The 9169-nt window shown below is 46.1% G+C and overlaps 1 pseudogene; it reads right to left on the reverse strand.

The window, feature by feature from the left end:
- Window positions 1-704: 704 nt before the first annotated feature.
- LOC125531946 (uncharacterized) lies at window positions 705-3679 on the reverse strand (annotated as a pseudogene).
- Window positions 3680-9169: the final 5490 nt, after the last annotated feature.

A 9169-nucleotide genomic window follows, 5' to 3' on the forward strand; every position in this document is an offset into this window, starting at 1 on the left:
GGATGTTTTGCTTGCCATGTTTGTTGTCAATAAAAATGGGGCAGGAGGGAAGCCCCTTTTGATAAAAAAGGAATAGTAGCACTGTTGTGAGTCTGTTATCCATAAATAACATTGGGAAACTGTGATAGAATTTTGAAAGAAAAAAACTGATGGCAGAACGTCGCAGTATTCCTAGGGCGGATCATAAGGGATTAAGGGTAAACCAACAGCTTCAGATCTATGTGTAAGTCAAAATTGTAGTACAGTACTACTGTTACACATAGTCATGCAGAGATTTCACCGATAGAGATGACAAAAAATTGAGTAAACAAGTTACCTCTTCTGGGAATAGCACCCAAAAGGAAACACTGACAGAGTTTTTACAAGAAAGCTCACAGCCTGTAGGCAGCAGAAGAGGAAAAATACAAGTACTAACTATCAAACAAGATGTCTTTCTGGGGGTAGAATTAATGATAGACAACAGTGTCGGAGGCCGTCTGATCCTGTGAAGGAAATAGTGTCTGGGCTTGTAAGAGAATAGTTCTACTACGTACAAGCGACCTCTCTTCTCCATCCGTCTGTATGTGCTTGAAGAATTCTCTGAAGAAGCCATACACTATCAACCCCAGAAGAAAGCCAAACATATCATAAAAAAAAAATCTCTGGGCTACAGTATCACCAACCTTTGCAGACAGCATATCTTCCAAGTCTTTCAGAACAGTAGTTCAAGCTTTGCAGACATACTTCCATGTCTTCGGTTTCAGCAGCATAGGCCTTGGCTTATCTGCACAGATTAATCATGTAACAACTTACACTCAAGAGGAATCTCATTAAAAAAAAGAAATGATGGATTTAGGTTAAAGGAAAATTTATCTTGCTCTAGTTTTCTGTTATACTACTAGTGAAGCTATTATCATTTTCTAACTAGCACAGTTAACACTCACTAGTAAGTAGCAATAGAGAAGGTAATTGCTGCGTGCTTATACTTCCATAAAGACGGGCATCTACATGTTCCTGCTGGATGCTGCCAAGGCATTGCTGCAGGCTTGCAGGGAGAATCTTCATACTAGGGCAGTTTCTAATGCAAAGATATTGGAGAGATGAGTATGCTTGCGGCATATCCGGTAGGGATTCCACGGTCTTGCAGTCCCAAAGCTGGAGGGACTCCAAGGATTTGAACTCGGGAGAGCAGGATTCCAGAGATGTCAACCCACCACAGCTAACAATGTCTAGTCTCTTGAGGGACGGGGGTAAATAGAGGACCCCTGTTAAGCCATCACAGTGGTATAATGATAAATCTTCTATACTGGATGACCCTTGATGAATCGATGATACTGACTGTCCCTGCTGCAGCTTCCTGCCGGATGTGGACTCAAGCTTTCTGCAATTATAAATGCCCATTGTCCTGAGAGATGCAGGGACGTTGAAGATCTCAACCAAGTTTTCACAACTACGTATCGTTAGAGACTCTAGACGTGGCAGGAGCTGACTGGTTTCTGATGATGCTGATGGCTCAGCAGAAGCTTGCGCATATCCAGTCAAATTATCGCAATTTTTAATCTCTAGCCTCATCAAGGATACCAATCCTTCGAACAATGTTTCTGGCCAGTGGACAAGCGCATGGCAACTATCAATTGACAACTCTTGAAGGTGTACAAAGCATGTGCACATCTCTGTTACACTTATACCCGACTTAAAGTTTCTTAACAACAAAACTGCTAAAGGAAATCCTTGATCATTCCCTCAAACTATTCTCAGCCACCGTCGAGGTTGTATCTGTACTATGTTCAATGCTAGTCAGTTGCAGAATGGTCAATGAAGACATATGTCTGGCTACCCACAAGAACAACTCTGCCTCGCGTCCTTCCATGTTCAATGCACTGAGCTTTGGTGATTTAGCTGTAGTTGTCAACTCTGGACATTTCTCAATACAAACATTCTGGAGCTTCGAGAAGGTCGGATATCCTGGCAATGCTTTCTAATTTTCACAGTGACCAATGAACAATCTCTCAAGCAGAGGAAACATTATCTCTTCTCCATGCATCTTATCATTATCTATTTCACACCATCTTTCCAAACAGACAAGATGTTGCAACGTAAGCTCCTCCAGCTTTGGAAATGCACAGGATGTATCCTGGTTATGGGTGAATAGCCATTGTAGTTTAATACAACTGAAAAGATGGATCTCAACAATGTTTTGCAACATAGCCATCCATGTCAGGAAGGTGGTGCCTCCATAGGAGTGTATCCTTATAGCATGCAGCCCATCACAAGGTTTGAGTTTCTTGAGCACTCCTGCATCATCCTCATGACTAGCTTCCTCGACAGAGTTATCTGATCCAACAGTCCATTTTAATGTCAGTTCTCTTAGTTCCTTCTTCATGAGGTTTGCCGCTTCTGCATCTTCTTCTGTCACATTCTCTAGATGATTTAGCTCTAGTTGACCACCAAGTTTTAAAGTCTTGAGCATTCCAACATTACTGCAATTAGAGCCACTACCCACTACAAAGTATGTAAGTGTCTGTAGGGATGTGAGTTTTCTGAGGTCTCTTGGCATGCTCTTCAGATTTGGACAACCATGAGTGTAAAGGTGACGGAGGGCAGTCATATACTTCATATGGCTTGGAAGTCCACCAAGAAATCTGCAGCCGGCAAGGTTCAGCGTTTGCAGGTTGTATAGAATGCTCATATCTTCAGGAAGTGCTTCTATACAACTTCTTGAGAGATCTAGGTACCTCAGGTGATGTAGATGCTTTGGTTTCAGCAGAAATGTTGATTTGCTTGAACAGAGCTGAAATGCTTGCAAAGAGCTGTATTTTGGTAGATGCTTCAGTGAAGTAGTCATATAGCTATCACACAAAAGTGTTTGGATAGCCGGAAAACTTTTCTCTAGAGAACTATTCAATTTTCTTCCTGGTTCATGGCATGACAAAAATAAATGACGAGCTGCTTCAACTATAGTTTTAGCAAGAGAATCGACATCAAAGCTGTCAGAGACACACACCCATACGAGCAAATCAAAATGTTTCTGAATTTCAGGTTCATTGTAGACAAGTTGTGCTAATGTGGTCTTGCCCAAACCCCCCATTCCAACGATGGGAACATCTGTGAGATTTGTATTATTAGCTTGACCAACTAGTATATCAACAATATACTTGTTATCTTTGTCTCTTGATGTGCTTGTGATTTTCTCTGGATCAAAGATAACATGACCCGTCTGCCGCCACTGTTTGGATAACAGAGATTGCTGTTGATATTTAAAGCCAAATGCATTCATTTCAGCCACATGGACCTCAATGGCCTGCACAATCTTGCGGAGCTTTCTCCCCATCCTGTTACGGATAAAACGGTTGTGGGTGGGAAATAGTTTTACCACATCGAAGCCAAGCTTCTTGTAGTGTCCCTCCTTTTTGGCCTTACGACGAAGCGCCTCATACTTGAACTCATCAAAGACTTCATTTGCCTGGTAAGCCACCGTCTTTACCTCTTCCAGCCAGGCCGTCGCCCCTTCTCTGTGTGCTGCCGTCTGCTCGGCGTCGGTGATGATGTCCAGGATGGCAGGCAGTTTGCGCTTGAGGATCTTGTGCTGCTCCTCCATGCCCTTCATCACCTTGTACTTGTCAAGGAGGTAGCTGGACGCTTTGTCCTTGACGATGGAGAGCAGTGGTCCAACCACCATGGTGGCCACCAGCTCCGCCATTGGAACACAGAGAAGCACAAGTGCAGTGGAAGGTGGAGAAGGAAATGGTCTGAGCAAGATGTGCTTGCTTGCTTCCCTGTGTGGAAAATGGGAGCAGATGCTAGTGTTGACTCTCAGGGAGATCGAGGTACATTTGGTTGCGTTCCGTTGATCCACTGCCAGGAATATAGAAATGAAGGTTGCATGTGCAGTTGTACAAATTGTACTACCTGGTAAAATAACACTACTTGATCGATCTGCACTTCTTGAACCAATCATCAATGCGACTATCTCATCAAGTTCGGACAGTGTCATATCCTCATGGTCTTGCCATCGTTGTGCCTGATTGATGGCAGCTTCGCCAACACCATCTGCTCTGCCGTCAGGTGGAAGTTTGCTGTCGATCATCAGCAACGCTTCCAGGCTCCTGGAAATACTAGAACCATTCAATAATGAAGGCATGCGCCATTCGAGGTCAGCGCCTTGATCGGCTACAATGTAACGACAGGACTACATGCTCCATCGACATAAACAATGGCGAACGGAGGGACTTAATTTGTCTAACTCTAGACGTTTGCTTCCCAGGGTACCAAGGAGTAGAACCATTTCAGAATGTACTGTTGACTTACCCGAGCAGCCGGCAGCTCCGTCCCATGTCCTTCCAGGGCCTCGCTCCGGTAGCCGCTGGTGTCCCCCTCTCCCGATGGTTTCTAGAAAGGCTGAGAGGGACGGGGACGATGGCGCCGGACGAACGGCGACTGGCGGCGCCATGGCCTCCATATCCCTCCTTAGATGTGTCCTGACCTCGAGAATGCTCTCTACAGAGAAGGGACTACAGCGGGGGTGCGGCGAGGGCGGAGGATTCCGGCCGGCCGCCGCTGGTGTTCTCTGGGATTTTCGGGATTCCATTGTAGACGCCGATGAGGGGAACTTTAGCTTCTTTTTAGGGTTTAACCAAAATTTATTCAGCAAAGACCACAGAGTGTGGGATGCAGTTCGGATCATGGGGTTGGCCAAACCAGACGTGGCGCCCCTGACCGCGATTAAGTACATATTTGGCTAAACTATGTTCGTCCTGATTAACAACACGACTTTCAAACACAAAAGAACAATTAAAAGTTGATGCTTGAAGCTTGATCTCTTCAACGATAGCTCCGTAGTTCCCTCTGGACCCAGTGTTGATGCCAATCACCGCTTGTTTCGAATCAGAAGAGACAACGATGTCATGAAGGTGTAGGTCTGCTGCTAATGCAAGAGCCTCTCTGCATGCGATAACCTCCAAAGTTGTTGGATCATGGACACCATTTATAGATATTGCCGAGCTGTCCATATAGTTACCTTCCCTGTCCCTGTAGACGGCTGCAGCCACCCCTCTCCTCCCAGGCCGAACCCCTGCATCCACTTGGATTTTGTAGTATCCATGTGGCGGGGCCTTGGGCCGGCGAACATTGGTTACTCTCACTGCCGCAGGCTCGCTTGGCCCCTTGCTTCCTCCTTCCTTTAACATATCCAGCTCCTGAAGGAACCTGATCACAAAGGATTGTATGTGATGAGGGCTTTGAAAAATGCCCTCGTGAATGGCCTTTCTCCTTGCCGCCCAGATTGCCCATAAGGTCACCGACAATTTAACAAATTGCTCATTAGAAAGTGATTTCATGTGAGTAAATAGCCATTGCTTAGCATTGGGTTCCGTAGTAGCCGCTAGATTCTGTCCGAGTTCTTCGTCAACCAGAGCCCATGTACACCTTGACATAGTGCAGTCCAACAAAGAATGCTTCCATGAGTCTGGAGCTCCACAAATGCCGCATGAACTGGAGTCTGCCATGTGCCTATGCGCTCGAACATCGTTGGTCGGGATCGAGTGGTGTGATAAACGCCATAAGAACATACGGATCTTGCCCGGGACAGCAGTTTTCCACAAAGTTTTCCATTCCTTCTCCTCCATAGCCGAGTTGGATGGTCCAGCCGTTCCCTCTAGCCACGCCTCCCTTCTTTGTCGGATGGCTACTAGCATATTATACGCTGATCGGACGATGAAGTTGCCCTTCTTATCAAAGAACCAGCTCCAAAAATCTGGTACGTTCCTTGTGCAAAGAGGGATTCCCCGAATGACCTGCACGTTCATGGGCATAAACATTGCATTGAGCCTCTGTATATCCCACGTTGCCAACATCGTGTCAATCAAGTCAGATACCATGGTGGGTGGATCATGCATTATGGAACCGAAGGGTCGCAGCATCTCACCCCGCGGCAGCCATTGGTCTTCCCAAATTCTCGTATCCTGTCCATTACCAATCCTCTTGATCAATCCAAAGTTTGAGGAAATTTTTTAGCGGCTGGCGGGCCATTGCAAACAGTGTGTATGTATGCCGAGCAGATTCCCAGGCCCACTAGGCCTAGGACCTCCGAACTTTAAAACAAATCTGTCCTTGCAGCAAAATTCAAAAATAATCAAAAGAAAAGATCTGATCTGAATCTCCCCTCTCGTTAGGGTTCCGACTCCTCTCGGCGGCGGCGATCCCATCGTCCTGCCGTAGAGAACTCATCTCCCCCCTAACCCCTCTCGCCGGAGTCAATCGGCGGCCTCTAGGGCCTCCACGACCGACGTAGGGACAAGGTGGGTTGGGATTCAAACGCCCGCGAATCGAAAAACCTCGGGCAAGAGTATTATGGGTGACACAGCTTCTGGATCGGGCGGCCTCACGTCGGACCTAGAGGCAATGATGGAGGAGCTGGGATTGAAGGAAGGTGATCTCCAGGATGTAGTAATCGAGGATGAAGAACTTTTGGAGGAGGCTACTCGTTGGATGGCGATAGCTAGGGTTCACACGGACCGTACCTATAGCCAGTACTGGTTCTTCAGAAACATGAGGGCGGCCTGGGATCTGGCAAAAGAAGTGAAAATTAGGCCTCTCGAGGACAACTTGTATACTTTGCAGTTTGCATGCTTGGGTGATTGGGAACGTGTGATGCAGGACGGTCCGTGGTTGTTCAAGGGCAGGGCAGTGGTGCTGGAACCCTATGACGGCTATACAAAACCATCTTCTATTGAGCTCAACAAGATAGAGATCTGGATCCAGATCCATGATTTCCCGAACGGCTTCTTCACAAAAATCAAGGCTCTTGCGTCTACTGTGGGCGAGTTCATATACGCCGAGCCAATGGCCCAGGACTTTGAAGGAAATTTTGCTAGAGTTTGAGTGAGGATCGATGTAACCAAACCGCTCAAGAATGCCGTCTCCTTGGTGGTCAGAAAGAAGGATCCAGTACATAGGGAAATCTTCAGGGTGAAGTACGAGAGGCTCCCGGATTGGTGTGCTGTGGATATCTTGGACACTTATACAAGGAGTGCGGAGATGGCGTTCATGCTCCCAAGGATCTAGTCTTTAAGGACTTGAAGGCATCTTGGTTCAAGGGTCCGGGCAAAGGTCCAGGAGAAGGACGAAGCTCGAAATATGGCAACGGATCACTGGGCGGAAGAGGCAATAGTCGCTCGGGGAGAGGACGAGGCCGCGGACCAACACAAAATTCTAATGCTTCACGTGAGCTCAGCAGCGACATTAGCCAAGGTCTGGACGTCACCATGGGGGAGGCAGAGAATAACAGGAAAAGGGGAGCCGATGTGACGTGCAGCTTCAGTAATCAAGCCGCCAGCAACAGATTCGTCAGGGAAGCTGCTGATGTTGCCAGCCCCAGAAACACCAGTCAGCCCATTGACCAAGCAGGAAACAAAGAGGAACAAGACCGGAGGGATGAACAGCGACAAAAACAGTGGAAAGAACCCAACCTTACCCAAAAACTCTGATGCGCGTTCTGGTGGGCCCCCGCAGGGGTCGCGCCAAGCGCAATGAGTCTACTGTGCTGGAACTGTCGCGGGGCTAGCTAACCCGCGACAGTTAGAGAGCTTCGTGATATGACGAGGCAATTTGCCCCCTCTGTCCAGTCTGATGAACTCCTCACTCATCATGTAATACGCATTATATATGCTAGTATTACACTGCTATTGTACAATGTATATTTTGCATGCATGGGCTTCAAAATTGCTGATTTACTCAAAGATCAGTTTAGTAGGGAAAAACTAGCTAGGGATGAACATCATATCATGAAAATATGAAGTTGCAACTCTGTAGTTAGTGCTGATAATTTGGAGTGGTTCACGATGATGTATACCAAAGTTCCTAACCTCAACTCAGAACAGCAACTTATCTTGAGAAAAAAAGTGCAGAGTGTGAGGGGGGAACAAACATCTTCAAATACATATGATGGTCAATAAATAAGTCAAATAACGATCAGGATGAATTCAGACGACCATTATATTTCTAGCTTAGATTGTACTGAAAAACAAAGTGCGGAGTATTACTCAGGCTGAATAAAATACATTGAATGAGTACAGAATATAGTATATCCTACAACTGGGAAAATACAGAACTAGTAAGCAACAGAAAACAGCGGAAAGGAATCCCATGTTTGCGTGCTGAAGTAACTGAAGTGGAGAGAGATATGCGCAGTTGGAAAGCATACCGGGCCACTCGTTTAGCAGTACTAGTGTACTACTACTACTACTACCTCCGTCTCAGAAAAATGTGTCACGGATTTAGTACAAAGTTAGTAAATGTGGTATGAGTAAAGCAACTGGAAAACTATGCGCTTTGGTTTTCAGATTCTGTTTTGAACCCCTTGTTAGGAAAAATCAAATAGGAAATACATCATACCTTGAGAAAATTGAAGCCAAGCTAGTAAGAGTTTAAATGATTAGCAGTGTATACCAGAGTTGGCGGTTAGCAGCAGTACATACATAAGTGCAAATTTTAACTTGGTCTGAGCTTACTTCGCAAAGAACAAACAAAGAAAATGGCTGGCCTTCAACTTCATTTAGGCGTCTTGCATCTGTTCAGAACGTGGAAACTCCACGCGACGATGAACCAGCAAACATTTACCAAAAGAATTGACAGGCATTTCCTAAGTGCAGACTATTAGGGGCAATCAACAGCCTAATATAGAGATAGTAGTGAGCAGGTAGCAGTTCATGTACACGTCAAAATAGTAGTGTTATGCATACAGAGGAAGGTTACGAAAAAGGGTTTTCCCCCGCTTTATATTATAATGCAACAGCACCAAGCATCCCACAACATCCGACAATAATCCAAATTTTAGTACAAGAAGAGGAAAGCAGAGAAAAGTAAATAAGTGCGGCTGGGGGCACAACAAGACAAGCCCCAAACAGAAAAGAAACAGCTAGAAGCTAATCCGGCTCCGAGGATGGTAGGGGAGGAGGCGGCACCAACACGGATGCAGTGGATCGTAGACCAGTGATGATGGTGTCGATGGCGTCTGGGTCGTGCCGCTTGCTAAGCGGTCTCCATAGTTGTAAGAAGCCACACATTTTGTAGATTGTGTCAGTTACACGGCAAGGAATGACGCGTTCGATGACTAATTTATTGCGGCAGTTCCAGAGAGTCCACTCAAGGGTGCCCATGGCAACCCAAAGGGACGCACGCCTAGACCTGGGGA

This window comes from Triticum urartu, chromosome 7A (assembly GCF_056163025.1).
Source record: "Triticum urartu cultivar PI428250 chromosome 7A, HENAU_Tu73, whole genome shotgun sequence".
NCBI classification, from domain to species: domain Eukaryota; kingdom Viridiplantae; phylum Streptophyta; class Magnoliopsida; order Poales; family Poaceae; genus Triticum; species Triticum urartu.